The 16,357-nt window shown below is 41.4% G+C and overlaps 1 long non-coding RNA gene across 1 annotated transcript; it reads left to right on the top strand.

Annotated features, from left to right (window-relative positions):
- Positions 1–7,052: 7,052 nt before the first annotated feature.
- On the top strand, positions 7,053–10,489 carry LOC309531072. Its single transcript, XR_014219053.1, has 3 exons — positions 7,053–7,155; positions 8,740–8,833; positions 10,323–10,489. It is a non-coding gene; the product is annotated as an uncharacterized lncRNA (long non-coding RNA).
- The last annotated feature ends 5,868 nt before the right edge of the window (positions 10,490–16,357 follow it).

Here is a 16,357-nt window from a genome sequence, read left to right as displayed (position 1 = left end):
ACATTTACTTGCTCCTATGGAGAAGACCCAGGACCATATCCTGCTCACATTTGTCATTTTAAAATTGGATGTAACTCATTAGGGTTTCCGTGATATTAATGAAGCAAGTTACCTTGGTGGAATGACATGGTTGGCAGGAGCAGATTAGGGATGCTTGAGGAATTTTATCTTTGTGAATTTCATTATGAAGGAATCTGATCTTTGCCTCCTAGACTAACCTGTGGATCAGAACTTAGTCATCTACTGGCTTTTGCACTTCCAATTCTTGGCACACACCAAAAGTATTGAAATATATCCTAAAATATTTATTTTAGAGATAGCATGTGTTTATAAATGCACATTTAAAGATGTACTTAGTGCAAATTTTCATGCACCTTTTAAAGCATCACAGATTAATGCAGAAGTGTAACAGAGCAGACTTATGGGTTAATTAATGTGAAAATGGCATGGAAATTGCCCCAAGTATTTCTAGGCCAGTTAAGAAGCAATAAATGCCTTCTAAAAGAAATAATACAACACAAGATATTTCTTCTTTTACAGTACACAGTAGTTTTAGTACTAGGGCTTGCTTCCACAAATGCTTGCATTTTACAATGTCATGTACAGTGGTACCTCAGGTTAAGAACTTAATTCGTTCTGGAGGTCTGTTCTTAACCTGAAACGGTTCTTAACCTGAGGTACCACTTTAGCTAATGGGGCCTCCTGCTGCCACCGCACTGCTGGAGCACGATTTCTGTTCTCATCCTGAAGCAAAGTTCTTAACCTGAGGTACTATTTCTGGGTTAGCAGTGTCTGTAACCTGATGAATCTGTAACATGAAGCGTCTGTAACTCAAGGTACCACTGGGCGAGAGTTCCAGCCCAATGGAAACTGTGGAAAACAGGATGTCCCTTGGAGATGCAAGGATTTTTGAAAAGGGCTTTCCAGGTTAATGGTCAACTGGCCACCTTATTAGCATTATAAAGGCCATTTGGGATTTTCTTTTTTTAAAAAAATAATTTTTATTAACAGGCCAATCACATCACATTATCACATTGATTCCAAATTATACAGCCAAATTTTTAATTTTGTTGGGGGTACCCATACATCAAGCTCAGCTCGAGTCTAAAACAGCATCACTTATCTTACTGCATTAATTAGACAGTTCTGTCCAGTTTGATCCGGATAGTCCTTTATTACTTCTTTTCTCTTCTTGTTGTTTTCATAAATTCCTTTCTTTGCGATCTCTGATGATTTTCACAAGCAGGTTAAAAGCTGGCATTCTATGTGGATTTTGTACTCTTCAAAAAATCATATCAATCCGGGACAGCCTCCGTACAACACTTCCATAAACAAAATTAATCTCTGATCTGTCCTTTATTTTACTCAGGCTTACCAAATAAATCAAATGAGTCTGGGGGTTCTGTCAGGTCAAACTCATATTCCAGCATTCCTTCTCATTCAAACAATCCTGATTCTCCTCCCCCAGTCCTTCTTCCTCCGGCAGACCTGTCATGGCGAGACGCCATTTTTTAACTGCGTCATAAAATTTTTCCTCTTTTCTCACCATTCTCCAGTCTTCTTTCCTGTTATACTCCGTCCCACATAGTTCTTAAAATCCTCCCTGTGATTCATAGAAACGCGACGATCTTGTTTCTATCTGGGGTGAAGGGTTATTAATGTCACATCATACAGAGAAAAAAAGAATTTTTTCCTCCACCCCCCCTTCGTTCCAAACATAGAGTCTCCTTATGGTGATTCATCAGAAGATTTACTTATCCGTCCGTCACTCCTGGTCGTAGAGATCCATTAATCAGCAGCCATATCAGTCGAGCTTTACTTGATGTATGTGCTTTCAGCTTCGTTTCCAAACGTATGTTTCCAATTATAATTCCAAGCTGCAGCAACCAGCACGCGCTAATTGGAATCGGCGTCAGGAAGATCTGACTTCACCGAGGGCCTGTGCCAAGTGTTCAGCACCCCCATCACTCGTTTCAGGGGGTGCATTGTGAACACCGCTGGCAGGACAGTTCTCCCCCACATCCTGGGGGAGTTTAGGAAGGCCGCATACTTCCCATAGCAGCCCCTTAGTACCTCGTATGGGTCAGAGAGATGTTATTGTCGGCCATCTTCCAACGCACCACCTGGTGCCCCCCCGGCCATTTGGGATTTTCAATCTGTATTTTACAAACTAGGTTCAAACACATTCATTTGATTCCATGGCACATGGAAAGATGAGGAAAATGGTGACCTACACCTGGCTGTCATCTACTGCAAGGCACTCTGTTGATGCTACTACAGGTGGTGGCAAGAAGTTGAAGAATGAACAAAATATTAAAAAGTTAAGCACTGCCACCACCCCACAAAAAAAGGTTACTACCTTTCAGTTTTCAGTTACCCCTTTTGGTGACCTAAGCATTCAGGTCAATGTTGCAATTACACCCTCAAATGTCTTTTGCTCAGGCTATATAGTCATCAGTGAGCAGTTTATCAGATTATAAGTATCAAAAAGTATTGAGTAGGGAGAAGCAAGCAAAAGCAAACACACACACACACACACACACACACACACACACAGCTTTTGCTTACTTCTCCCTACTCAATACTTTTTGATACTTATAATCTGATAAACTGCTCACTGATGACAATGTGAAAGGACTATTGTTTAGCAAAGAATGGAGGAGCTAGACTTCTACTACAGAAATCAACTTTTGATTTTCAAAAGCTATCAATCATCTACTTAGAAATCAATGGGAACACTTCCCTAAATAGCAGTGTGCTTCAGAACCTAGGATTACATTCACTTTCTTTTCATCAACTGAACTTTTTATGCATCTGAAACTGCTTTATTCCTCCAGTGGAGAAAAATGTATACTGCGCTGAACTCTGCCAGCACCTGCTCCCAGAGAGTGGCTATTCTGGCAATATGGGAACCTCCTTTATACTAATATCAAATCCGCAGCATTTAGCCTAGCTTGACTGTAATCGCAGTCGAGTTTGTAAGCGGCTGTCATTTTAGTATTTATTCAGCACACATCATTGGAGATGCTGACAATTCTTCCTGACTGCGAAGCCAGTCTGAGCACTGTGAATGGAGAACAACTGACATTTCAAAGGTGAACATTGAGACGTTTCATCTAGATTCTGTTCTGGCCACTGGCTATTGGCTACAGCAGATTCAGATGTCACTTCTTCCAGTGACAGAGACTGGCACATTTCTTGACAGCCTGGGTGATGGGTAAAAACAGAAAACATGAAATCTGCAGGATTTAGCCTTAACTCCTGTGACAAGTTATTATTTAACTGAAAAGAATCAGCAGACTGAAACAAACAAACAGCTAAAACACAAGGAGGGCTAAAGCTTGCTTGTAGGTGTCTTTGGGCACTCATTCACATGTTTATAAACTACATTCCAGATGAGCTTTTAAAAAAAATATATGGTGAACAGTGAACTTGTTTACTAGGGAAAAGACCAAGGGGACTACTATCCTACATGGTGAGCTGCATAACCGCAGCTTCTCAGGGAAGGGCCATTGAGATCTGGTCTGGCTTCACTTATCAAGGTTGGCCCTTGGCTCCTTCTGGAGTATATTTTCCTTTCGCAGCTGTGCTTTGCTTGAGCAACAAGGTCTACCTTAGCTCTAGTATATCTTCCATTTCAGGTCTTGCTCCTGGATTCATGAGTGTGGTACAATGGTTGAGAGTTTTGGATCTGGGAGATCAGGATTCCAATCCCCACTTGGCCATGAACCAAGTGATAAAGCCATGGACTGGGAGGTCTTGGGCCAGCACTGCCTCTCAGCCTATCCTATCTCACAAGGTTGTTGTTGGGGATTAAATGAGGAGGAATCAAACCATGCATGCCACCTTGAGTGCCTTGGAGGACAAGGTGGAATATAAATGCAGTCAGTCAGTCAGTCAATCAGTCAGTCAGTCAGTCAGTCAATCAATCAATCAATCAATCAATCAATCAATCAATACCACCTGGTTCTGCTCCTGGTCTGTCTTCCCATCCTGATCACTGTGTGTGTGTGTGTTGCAGAAATATTTCCACACTCCATTTTTCTTCCAAAGCTGGTCACTGCCACTGTAGTCTGCTATTTGCTAGTACTTCAATGCCATTTTACTCTGATTAGGTTTCTTTTTCTAACTTAGAGTAATGCCAGCCCATCAGGTTGATGCACAGTGAAGAGGATAATGTCACAACGCTACTTTGCCCATCTGATTTGGTGGCTTCCATCTAGACATTACTGAGAACACAACAATGTTTATGCAGAGTAAGGGAAATGCATCCTGAATAAACAGCATAAGATTGTCTTTTAAAGTTTGCCAAAAAGGAGAGTGTACTCCAATATTATGAATACAGTGTTTATGAAAACTGTCCAGTTCATGCCCATCTGAATACTAACCTTTATTCAGAGTAACTCATGGTGGAACTCATGATCTTGGCTAACTTAGCATCATGGCCATAAATGGTCTACTCTGAGTAAAAGTTAGTTGACTACAGCCCTTTGTATTTAATGCTATTCTGGGTGATATAAAAGCACTGCCTGTGTCATTTGGACTGCAATGATTGATGAACATGCATGTGTAAACTCACAGTGAGGAATGGTAAGTGCTGGTGACTTGAGAATGTGTCTTTGAATATATGTGCAAAATACAACATGCAGGGAAGCAGTTTTGTGACTGTTCCAGTACATGCACAATGTATTCTAGGAAGGGTAATTATGCAGTGAGATTTCTTGCATGAACAGCATGGTACATCAAATTGCTGTTGTTGTGTGTAGCCACTTGTGTCTTTTGCCTACCCCCTCAGGTGTCTTCTCAACTCTCTGATCTACGAGGATATTTTCTCCCTAGTTTAATTCTATTTCCACCTCATTCATGCTTGCCTCCCCCCCCCCACCGCCCTGCTTCATTGCCCAATCACATTGTTTAAGCATGGCAGGAACGTATAATAGCACAACGCTGCAAGTTTTTAAAGAAATCAGTAGGGGTGGTAGACTGAGGGCGAACGTCTTGCAAGAAAAGCAAACTCAGCCTCACCAAATGAAGCCAGGCTCTCCTACGGTGCTTCAGAGTCGTCTGCGGAAAGCGGCGATGGCTGATGATATGGCATTGCAGAAGAGCGAGCAATCTGAAACGCTGCAGCGCTGTCCTGGCTAATCAAGTGGCAGACTGAACAGTTGGAAAGCAATTGTGCAAAAGGCTTTAACGCAAAAGAGCTTTAAATCAAAGAAATGGCAGTATTAGAACTTCTGAACTCTCTGGCTTTGAATCTTCAACATGCTTATGTGAACCATGAAGTTCATGAACTAATAAATCCATTTTAATCACATCTTTTCTGGCTTTCCTGAAAATTCCTGTTAAGACTTTTCCTTTTTTTTCAATCAGCTTTACAAAGAAGTACAGAAGTTGCTATTTCCCCTCCATGTCTTAACCACTCATTGTGTCTTTGAAGTGTGACAAATAGAGTTGAAAATGGGAGTTTCTAAGAAAAGCAGGGTTTTCCCCCCTTGGTCTCTTTTATTTCCAGAGGCTTATAAGGTCCTTGGTTCAAGCCTATTCTCCTTTTTCCTAGCAGTGAATGCTTAGGTCTGTACCCAGGAGCTTCTATCTTATTCCCATACTTTCATGAATCTTTAAGTATGTCACGAGGAAGATTTCTAGAAGTTGAGCACCAGCTAAATGATTAAAAGTTTGTAATATGTAGCATTGCTGTAGCAAATAATAATAATAATAAATCTCCCTTTTAGCTATAGCAAAAAACAACAACCTTTTATGAAGAAACTTGCCCAGATCCATATTTTACAGTTTAAGCTAGAATAAATTGTGCAAAGGAAGCAGCAGAGTGCGGAAATAATCTTGGCATGTACAAGTTCATTTACAGGGCACAAATGTAGGTTTGGGGGTGATCAGTGGGCATGATGCCCTTCCAATTATTGGCATCCAGTACCCAGTCAGGGTTAAAAAATGAGAGAGGATTCTGTTACTGAGCCAGGCACACGTATGCAGATGGTAAAAGGTCAGACTGCGCTGGTGTCATGTTGTCGTTTGGAAAGCTTACAGAATACTTCAGCCTAAGGAAGTTGAGGAATGAATTTTGATCAGATCGGTGCAGTAACAGGAAGTGTGGCAACTATTGCAGGTCATTAGACAGAAAGCCACAGAAACCTGTACAGTTGTACCTTGGTTTTTGAACAGCTTAGTTCTCGAACGTTTTGGCTCCCGAACACTGCAAACCCAGAAGTGACTTTTCTGGTTTGCGAACTATTTTTGTAAGCTGAACATCCGACATGGCTTCCGCAGCTTCTGATTGGCTACAGGAGCTTCCTGCAGCCAATCAGAAGCTGCTCTTTGGTTTCCAAATGTTTTGGAAGTCGAACGGACTTCCAGAATGGATTCCGTTCGACTTCCGAGATTCAACTGTATTAGGAAAGTCAATGACTCTGCCCAGCATTCCTCAGTCCCCAACCATAAGCCAGGTTCCTCTTCTAGATTCAAAATTGTACAAGAAAGATATGCCAGAACAGAAGCATTGTAGAAATGACTCTGCCCCTGACTGTCAAAAAGGGTGTACAGTGCCCTCTACGAGAGAAGCATGGCAGCTGGAAGATGATTGTGCTGAATCTGTGAGGGATCCTGTCCTTCAGGCTGTGCACTGCCTTTCAGATCCTTGAGATCTCTGTCCTTCTACATGAGGAAGAGCCTTTCAGTGGATAGCCACTTAAGTGCCCTCAGCTATTCTATCTACCCCACAAGAACCAAGATGGAGTGGGTGAGCGGATCAAAACTAAACTTTGAAGGCTGTTTAGCCTTGGACCAGCAGATATAAGGACTTGTAGCCATCAAAGAAGGTCTGAGGGGGAAAACAGCTGAAGGAGGAGGAGAGGGTGAAGAAAGAGCTGTGGGTGGAGGGAGGACTCTCTTTCCACCCTTTGGACACCCTGGGAAACTCAACAAACCTGCTGTAACTGAAACTGGGTGTGGAGAGTGCAGCTGAATGGGACACAGCTGTGGGTAGCCAGAGAAGGTACCATCCACCTTGTGCCGACAGAAAGCAAGTCTAGAGTGAGAGACTAGAGTGATATCTGCTGTTTCCAGGAACACTGTGAGACTTTTGTGGGTGAGCTGAGAGTTTCTTGACCCTTGGGTGAGAACCCAGAAGCTGAGAGGGTATTTCAGAAGAAAAATGAATTGATGTTGATTTATATATATTAGTAACTTTGTGTTAATGCAACATTTTTATATGCAACTGTGTATTTTTTGTAATATTTTGTTTGTCTGTTTCAGTTTTTTGTACACCGCTTAGGTATAATTTTTAGAATATTAAGTGGTATAGAAATTATAACTTTTTTAAAAAACCCACATTCTTAACTCTAATTAATGCATGAAGGGGTTAAAGGTAAAGGGACCCCTGACCATTAGGTCCAGTTGTGACCGACTCTGGGTTTGCGGTGCTCATCTCGCTTTACTGGCCAAGGGAGCCGGCGTACAGCTTCCGGTCATGTGGCCAGAATGACTAAGCCGCTACTGGCGAGCCAGAGCAGCACACGGAAACGCCATTTACCTTCCCACTGGAGTGGTATGCATTTATCTACATGCACTTTGACATACTTTTGAGCTGCTAGGTTGGCAGGAGCAGAGACCAAGCAACAGGAGCTCACCCCGTCGCGGGAATTCGAACTGCCAACCTTCTGATCGGCAAGTCCTAGGCTCTGTGGTTTAACCCACAGCGCCACCCATGTCCCTTATGAAGAGGTTAAGGCTATAGAATAAGCTGTCCTGTCAGGCTTAGCTAGTTCACTTCTCCTCCCCTTGGGAGAAGGGTTACCAAACTCTCTTTCCATCATGCGAATTCTCCCAGGAAGGAGGTCTGGGATGGTTACTTTAGCAAGCCTCTTTGTGTTTCTATACAAATAATTTAGAAACATCTTCCCTCTTTATGTCCCTATGTTTAGCTGTCTTTTCTTGCTGCTGGCTGGGAAATCACATGAATCTGACCTCTGAAGAGCTTAGAAGTAAACCATTTTTAACTTACCAAATATGTGATAAGGGAAGAGGGAACTTTGGAAGAAACTTAAAAGGGGATGTTTTAAAGGTCTAACAGCCTATATTTCCACGCTTTACTTTGCTGCATGTTTTGTGATTTTAAATCTCTGCTGGGGCTCTGTCACCAAAGAGTACTTGGACCAAACTTGGAATCTAGGTATTCAGGAAATTCTCCTTTCATCTTACCTATAGCATTTCCCCTTTCAAATCAAAATACAAGAATTCCTAAAAACCAACAATTGGCGCCATGTGGTTTTACATTCAGTTGATTAAAGCACAGTACACAGATACCCTCAGTGTTATAATTATTGTGATAGCTAAAATTCATTTAGATTATTTGGTTAGTATTTACTTAGTAGTAATCATCAGTTTATTTCACAGATCTACATTTAATTATGTTACCACTTACGTTACCTATTCACACATCAAAGCCAGATTTTAGAACATACAGCGAGGCTATTCGGGAAAGTGGCAGTTGAACAATATTTCATTTTTATGTGACTGAGTGTTGCCACTCAAGTGTGGTATTTTCTTTGGAATATAATAATCCTCAAACAGCTTGAGGAAAGCATTGATTTTTCCATTTCCACTAGTTCCAATGTGAATGTGCAGTAAATCTTGTTGACCTGCCCCTGTGTGCTCTAATGCAAAATATGATTGCTTTTCATATCATGAGTCTCAAGTTCATGAACATTTTTAATTTTTCAGGTTTTTGTATATTGCTTACTCAATTTCCATTCCATTGCAACAGAGTATAGGCATTTTACTACTGAATGGCGGAGCAGAAACATGTCAGACTCTAGTAAGTGCCATATCTCTATCACCAGCACCATTCCAGGGTTCAAGATTATGAAGATTCCCTCTTCTCTAAAACAAAATATGGCTTCACATGATCAATGATGCTTGCATGTGTTCAGTATAGTTCTACAAAAGGCTATCAAAATGAATTATTGGGCTGAGACCTGTTATAAATGAAATCATACTTCTATGGCTATAACTGGAGTTTGCTATCCCACCTGAGGACTTCACCCATCCATACTTACATCTAAAGCACAATATTGTAACAAAGGTTGTGCGCTACCCCTAATCTCTGCCAAGAGGTAACAAGATTCCAGGGGGTTCCAAGCACTCACCCAGAGTCATGTTTCTCTTGGGAATCAAGATGTGGCAGAGACTGCTGTGTCTTCAAGAAACAAGGTTTATTAACCCATATTTACAACCTGGGTGCAGATAGAGGGAGTGCAGAGTTTATAGCATCTACATCTTGGTAGGGGCATGTCCTTTACAGCAGCTCAGCATTGCATCTTTATAAGTGCCCTGTCCCTCTGCCCCAGCTTGTCTCCAACTTAAACCCATGTCATCTGCCCTTCAGCACCCCACATGGAGTTCTTTGCATTTCCAAATATATATAAAAAATCATGTGCATACACTGAAACAGAAGTCACCAGACCCTTATATACAGTATAGTGGGAGGGTGGGGTGGGGTTTTTCTCAGGAGGGTGGTAGGAGATGGGTGATTGACTCAATGGGTGTGGTAAAACAGTTGACAACTGTTAATGACTGCAATTGGTCCTACAGGAAAAAGCAAGGGATAGTATGCAGATGATTAGCATATGTAATGAGACAGAAATCCAATATCTCTATTAAGACCAGGTCTCTCAATAGTTTTCAGTTTAGTGACAAGTTGTAATTTAGCAACTTCTCTTTCAAGTCTGTTTCTGAAATTCTTTTGTATTAAGGCAGCTGCTTTGAGATCCTGTATTGAATGTCCTGGGAGATTGAAGTGTTCTCCTACTGGCTTCTCTGTCTTGTGATTCCTGATGTCAGATTTATGTCCATTTATCCTTTGGCGTAGGGTTTTGGCCTGTTTGTCCAATATAGAGAGCTGAAGTGCACTGCTGGCGTTTGATGGCATCTCTCTCCATTTCCAGCTTCTCTTTCCCAGAAAAGCCATTGCCAAGCAACTCCTCCCCTTCTGTCTGCTAGTTCCTGGTTTTAAAGGTGAAAGTTTTTTTCTGTAATCTACAACATTGATCAGCATAACCTTGGCCACTTCTATTGACTCCAGTTCACATCAGTCCCAGCTAGCATGGCCAATGGCGAGGGATAATGGGAGTTTTGTAGCTCAACAAGGTCTGCAGGGGCACAGATTAGCCACAAGTTAACAAAATCAGAACATGACCAACTACTGGCCAACTATTTTACGCATAATCTGTTATGTGGAGTTTGGTTTTTGTTTCGGAACTTTCTATAAAATAGCTAATTTTCAAATTATTATTGCACTTTAACAGATGCATAGTAGAAGAGGAAATTTCAGCAGGTGGACCTTAAGCCTGCTTACCTTCTCCACAGTCTGGCAAGTGTAAGCTAACTTCTTCCCCCTCCTCCTCTTCTTCCACAAGCAGAAAACCTCAAGACCTCAACCATCTCAGGATAAAGTAACTTCCACTGAATAATCTGAGTCTGTAGAACCTGTGTAAATACAAGGAAATTATTTCCTTACAAAAAAAGTACTTCTTCTAACTTTAGGTTGTACCCCTCCTCCTGTCACAAACACACAGAGTCCTGCAAAAGTTTATGTCTGCTATGTATGCCCCTTATTTTTTAAAGTTGTCCCTATTTCCAGAACTTGACAGCTCCATTAAATATAACAGATGCTGCCCCTTATTTCAGATGACATGAAATAATGAAAGTATGGAATGGCTGCTTCATAGAATGCCCTAGAGCAGGCACCAGATCTCTGCACTGCCCCTTGGTTTTTTTAAAAATCTTGATCTGCTTTGTCCCTTCATTTTGAAATCTTGATCTGTTAAACCTAATACTTTATACGAGTCAATGGAGTGCAGTTTTTGGAGGAAGGAGCTACTCCTCATTACATGCTAGCAGAATTAATTGGTGGCAATGGCTGCATTAAAATCACAATGAGTCATTAGTTAACCATTCATCCAGAAAATGTATAATAAAAATAATGAAATAAACACTTTCTCCCTCATTATCAAAGGCAGGAGGTTATCACACCCAGTTGCTTCTATTAAGAGTGGCCTCTAAATTACAGTCATTTCATTTTCAAGTTTTCAAAATAATAATAAAAAAGTTTCTTTTGGCTGGATTACACACAACTGCTTATCTCATACCACCCAGAGAAATATCAGAAGAACTTCCTATCTGGTTAGGTAAGACAGTAGCAGCCTTTGAATAAAGACAGAACTTGATGCTACAAGGGATACTTGTTGGTTGCTGAAAACTGCAAGCCCATCTTGAGGCCCATCTGCTCTCATAACATTGATGGTTATACTCACCTGCTGTGGTTGGAGGCAGTAACACCAGTTCCTGGAAACTCCTGGAGGGGAGAGTGCTCTTGTGCTCAGGTCCTGCTCAGACATCTTGGTGGCCACTGTGAGAAAAGGATGGTGGACTAGATGAGCCATTGGCCTGATCCAGCAGGGAGCCAGTGTGGTGTAGTGGTTAAGAGCGGTAGTCACGTAATCTGGGGAACTGGGTTCGTGTCCCCGCTCCTCCACATGCAGCTGCTGGGTGACCTTGGGCCAGTCACACTTCTTTGAGGTCTCTCAGCCCCACACACCTCACAGAGTGTTTGTTGTGGGGGAGGAAGGGAAAGGAGAATGCTAGCCGCTTTGAGACTCCTTAAAGGGGGTGAAAGGCGGGATATCAAATCCAAACTCCTCCTCTTCTTCTTCTTCTTCTTCTTCTTCTTCTTCTTCTTCTTCTTCTTATGTTCCCATGCACTTATTTAGTTCAACATTCCTGCCCCTACCTCCTGATACCATTAAGAGGAATATCCTTGTAATATGAGATCCAGAGGAACTTTCTTCGACAGAACTTCCTCAGGATTCATGGATCTGGAGCAGAGGAGGGCACACCAGGATGTGTGCTAAATGGAACTAGACATCGCAAAGAAGGAATGAGGAAGAAGGTGGATTGTTTTCATTTTGGCAGTGGCCCCATCTTTTTTGTAATGTGTAGTTCTGCCCTAAAACTGATTTTGATTCTGCAAAATGCTTACTCTGGTAAGAGAGAGACAGACAGACAGACACAGAAAGAAAGACAGAGAGAGAGGGGGGGGGACTGCAATAGCATAGACAAACACTTTATTTCATTCCCTAGGCATTTCAAACACCAGTCTTTGCCAAGGGAAGAGTTATTCCACAAAAAATAGTAAGGCACTTGCTATTTTTTCATCAGTGTACAGTTTTTTTGTATTGCATATATTTATTATATTCTTTTCAAGATAAGGCAACATAACTGTACAAACTAGTAATTAAGACCGGCAGCCTGTTATTCTATCCTCCCACAGTATTTCCCTGTTCCTTTATAACCCCCCACCACCACCATTTGATCCCTTTTATGGATTCCAGGAGAGAGCAGGACCTGGACATATATATTCTTTGGCTGACTCTATATGATCGGTTTTGATGACTGATATTGCTAGACCTGTGACTAGATAAGCTTGTGGCATGATATATCAGATAAAGATGTCAAACAGAAAAAACCTGATGTAGTGAGAACCCAAATAAATTATGATGTGTAAAGTGGTATAGAAAAGATCTAAATGAAAAACAAAAAACCCAAAACCCATAGTTTGCATGTAATTAAAATAGGATTTACAGACTGCAGTGAGTTAGGCTGATTCTGTCAGCTTAACACAACACACCCACAAGACCTATGACAGAAATCGATGAGGATTCTTTCAGTCACTAGCAACCTTTGATTATCACATGGATCATTCACAGTTTTTTGTTCTCTCTACCACCCTGAATGACAGTATATAATGCCTTTAAAAGCCCACTTTAAAAAAGAGAATCTTTTTGAAAGACTATTCATAAGCACAAAGATGACAACAGTAATGACTACGAATCTTCTAGCCTCCAAAGCCCATTTTTATAGATGAATGTGAAAGGAATGTAATACAGCTCTTGGTCCCAACAATGTGCTTGGGAACTGGGAAGATTCAAGCACAATATAATGGGACAGGGCTAATGAGCAGCGTGAAACTGGAAGCATGCACCTAGCAGTGGCAGACTTGGGATTTTTAAATTTCAGTGGTGCCCTGTGCGACACCCTCTCGGCTCAGTGCCCGGTGTAGGCAAGCCGGTCACACTCCCTTAAATCCACCTCTGCACCCAGTTACATACCCATAAGCAACAAGCTGAAATAAAGTATTTAGAAATGGGTGCTAGATTTCAGCTTGAGAATATTTCACATCGGTAGTGATATAGTTTTGGTATATGTGAAACTGAAACTAATAGTCATTCCTTAGCTGCACAGTGCAATGTAAATAATCTACAAGCAGGTGGCTGCAAGGTCAGAAGCATGAGATAATGTTCATGCACCGTGTCTCTTTGGGCCTCACTGAGAGAAAGAGCAGAGTTTGTTCATTTTCTCTCTGCTCTTCTCCCTACTGGGAGGGGGAGAATCATCTCCAGATGTGGGACCATCCTAGCAGTATGCTAGTGACTGATTTATGGGCTAAGGATGTACAGAACTATGAAGTTGTAAACCAGCAATAAACCTTATTTCCTGAACCATGGGTGTGAAGTGAGTTTATTGCATTGGTGATTGTCTCCACAAAAGGCTTGGAAACACTGCAGAGTGGAGCATGCAGAGAAGGGTCATGGCCTTTGGCTAGAAGAATAAACTTCTGAACTGAACTGAGACCCTTGAAAATAGCTGCTGGCCTGCTCCCTAATAAGGTGTCCTAAACAAATAAAATCTCTACATGTGCTCCCTCCAGCAAACTGTCTCTCCAGCTGATCTTCTCAAGTTGGGCGCATATAATTGTGCTCTAGTATAAGAGAATTGCTTGCAAGTAAAATGGCGCCTGTCTACTTTCATTCTGCAAGTAAAAACAGTCAGGGCTGGGGTTAAAAATCAGGGAAGGGGCATAATAGAAAAGATTAAAACCCGTCTTTCACAGAATCACATCCCTTCCCACCTGTGAAACGTCTAAACAAAGAAATAAAACACTGGGAACTTCTCCATTAGGTCTAATTTGGCCTTGAAGTGTAATATGTATTACAGACACTCATCTGAGTTGGCATAAATTTGCCTAGATTAAACATTAAGTGTATGGTTGCAACATAGCCAAACTGGGGACAGCTGGACTGTGCATATTTGACAAGTCCTTTACATAGCTCTTTTCCCCTCAGAAGGGCTCTGTGACTTAAAAGCTGCATCATAAATAACAATAAAATTCCACAAGTAGGTCTTTCCCAAAATTCAATGCAGTTTGGGATATGGGAAAGTCATTATAATTTAGCTGTGATTCCTGCATTGAAGGGGGTTGGACTCTGGGTACCTGCTAACTACAACTCCATGATTCTAGTACCATTCTGCGAGAGAAACCAAAGGGGGGAGCAGTTTCTAAGAAAATTTAAATCCTAGTCAAATTGTGCCCTCCATGCAGTGAGATAGCTTTGTTCCTTTAAGATCTGCGGCATGGGTAGGCAATCTTTCTCAGATCTGCTATGTCAGGAAAAGCCTTACCTGATAAATTTTCATCTGCTATGGACCTGCTGAAGCAGCAGGGCCACTTCACTGGGTTGAGAGACTCTTCAAAAATGATCCCAATTTCTATGACCCACACACAAGTTTTGATGGAACAGAATGAAGCTGTTCTGCTCGTCAGCTGAATCCCAGGGGAGCAGAAGACAGTGGTTTTGCACATACCTAAAAATAAATAAAATTTAATTAAAATGTGTTCAATAACTCACATGTGGAAGACTTATGATTTCCCATATATTTCCTCCAATCTTGAGGAAATATAACTCCAATCTGTAGTGGAAGTGAATTTCTTTTCACTCAGAAAGTATGACGATGATGATGATGATGTTGATGATGACTGAATCCATTCCAGAGGCTTTCCCTAACCATGGCATTTTCACTGATGACCATTTATTTTGTGGTATTAATTACCATTTAGTTTAATTTACTTGCATACTGTATACAAGATGGCTAGACCTGGCTTTCAGGAAAAGTGAAAGAGCAGTAGGCTGACACAGTATTAGGTATTTTATAATAATAATAATAATAATAATAATAATAATAATAATAATAATAATACATGTAAATAGATACAGAGGACCACTCTAATTTAACTTACATCTATACCAGGGCTTGACCAGTGACCTAAATCCTAGCTCATGTTTTGGTATAACCCCCCCAATCTGGTACTGACTGTCATTGCATATCTTTTGTTCTATTGCTTTCATCTGCTTTTCTAAATACATTTTCTGGAAATGAATTAAAACGACAATAGTCAAGGCAAACTTGCACAGATGGACTTTGCATCAGCTCAGAATGCCAGGCAAACACGCACACAGAACATCCGTTCGTTTGGCTGTAATTGAACTTGTATCTCTGTGAAAATGAGGAATGATGAATTGCACCCCCAACTGTACTATAATGCTTACAATCTTGAACATATTGCCTATGTCCAGTAGTTCTAGAAAATCAATTAAGTTTTAGAGCTGATGAATGCTACAGTGGAAAAAGGTCTCAGGAGCAGAATTCAAATGAGATGTGCCACAGTGAGTGAAGGGGGTTGTTGGGGGTTTTTTTTTGGGGGGGGACCTGCCAAGGTGTTTGGCCCTGGCTGTTCATATATATTCCAAGACAATCATTTAATAAAAATAATAACCAATTCAAGGAAGGAAGGCTTCTGGAATGGGGTGTGTTGTGGCATGGAAGCAGGTTGATGGGAGGGGAAAACCAGAGCAGGTGCTATGAGAAAAAGCCCCTCCCAGTTTCTTCTGGTTTTCAGCTGTCCAGGAGACTGTATTGGGGAAGTAGTAACAATGAAAACCCAAAACATAGGCAAAAAAAACCCAATAAATGAAAATACAGTCCTACCTCGGGTTGAAGTAGCTTCGGGATAAGTATTTTCGGGTTGCGCGCTGTAGCGACCCGGAAATAACGGAGCATGTTACTTCCGGGTTTTGCTGCTTGTGCATGCGCAGACGGTCAAAATGATGTCACGCGCATGCGCGGAAGCGGCGAATTGCGGCATGCAGACACGCGACGCGGGTTGCGTTCGCTTCTGGATGCGAATGGGGCTCCAGAACGGATCCCGTTCGCATCCAGAGGTACCACTGTAATACAAATTCCTGCAGCATCAGAAAGCACCCCCCCATGCCTCTGTATTGGAATTGCTATTATATTACATGTTTGTAGATGTTTTAATTGTTTCATTGCTTATGTGTTTCCCATCCAAGGTATCTTTGGGTGGAAGGGTAGAATATGCATTAATTTAAATTTAACCAATTAATTAATGATAAGCTTCAATTATAATAAGTCTACATACGTACAT

The sequence above is a fragment of the Podarcis vaucheri genome (assembly GCF_965113315.1).
Source record: "Podarcis vaucheri genome assembly, chromosome: 4".
NCBI classification, from domain to species: domain Eukaryota; kingdom Metazoa; phylum Chordata; class Lepidosauria; order Squamata; family Lacertidae; genus Podarcis; species Podarcis vaucheri.
Note: the sequence above shows the minus strand (reverse complement) of the source record. Positions and strands in the feature narration are given on the sequence as shown.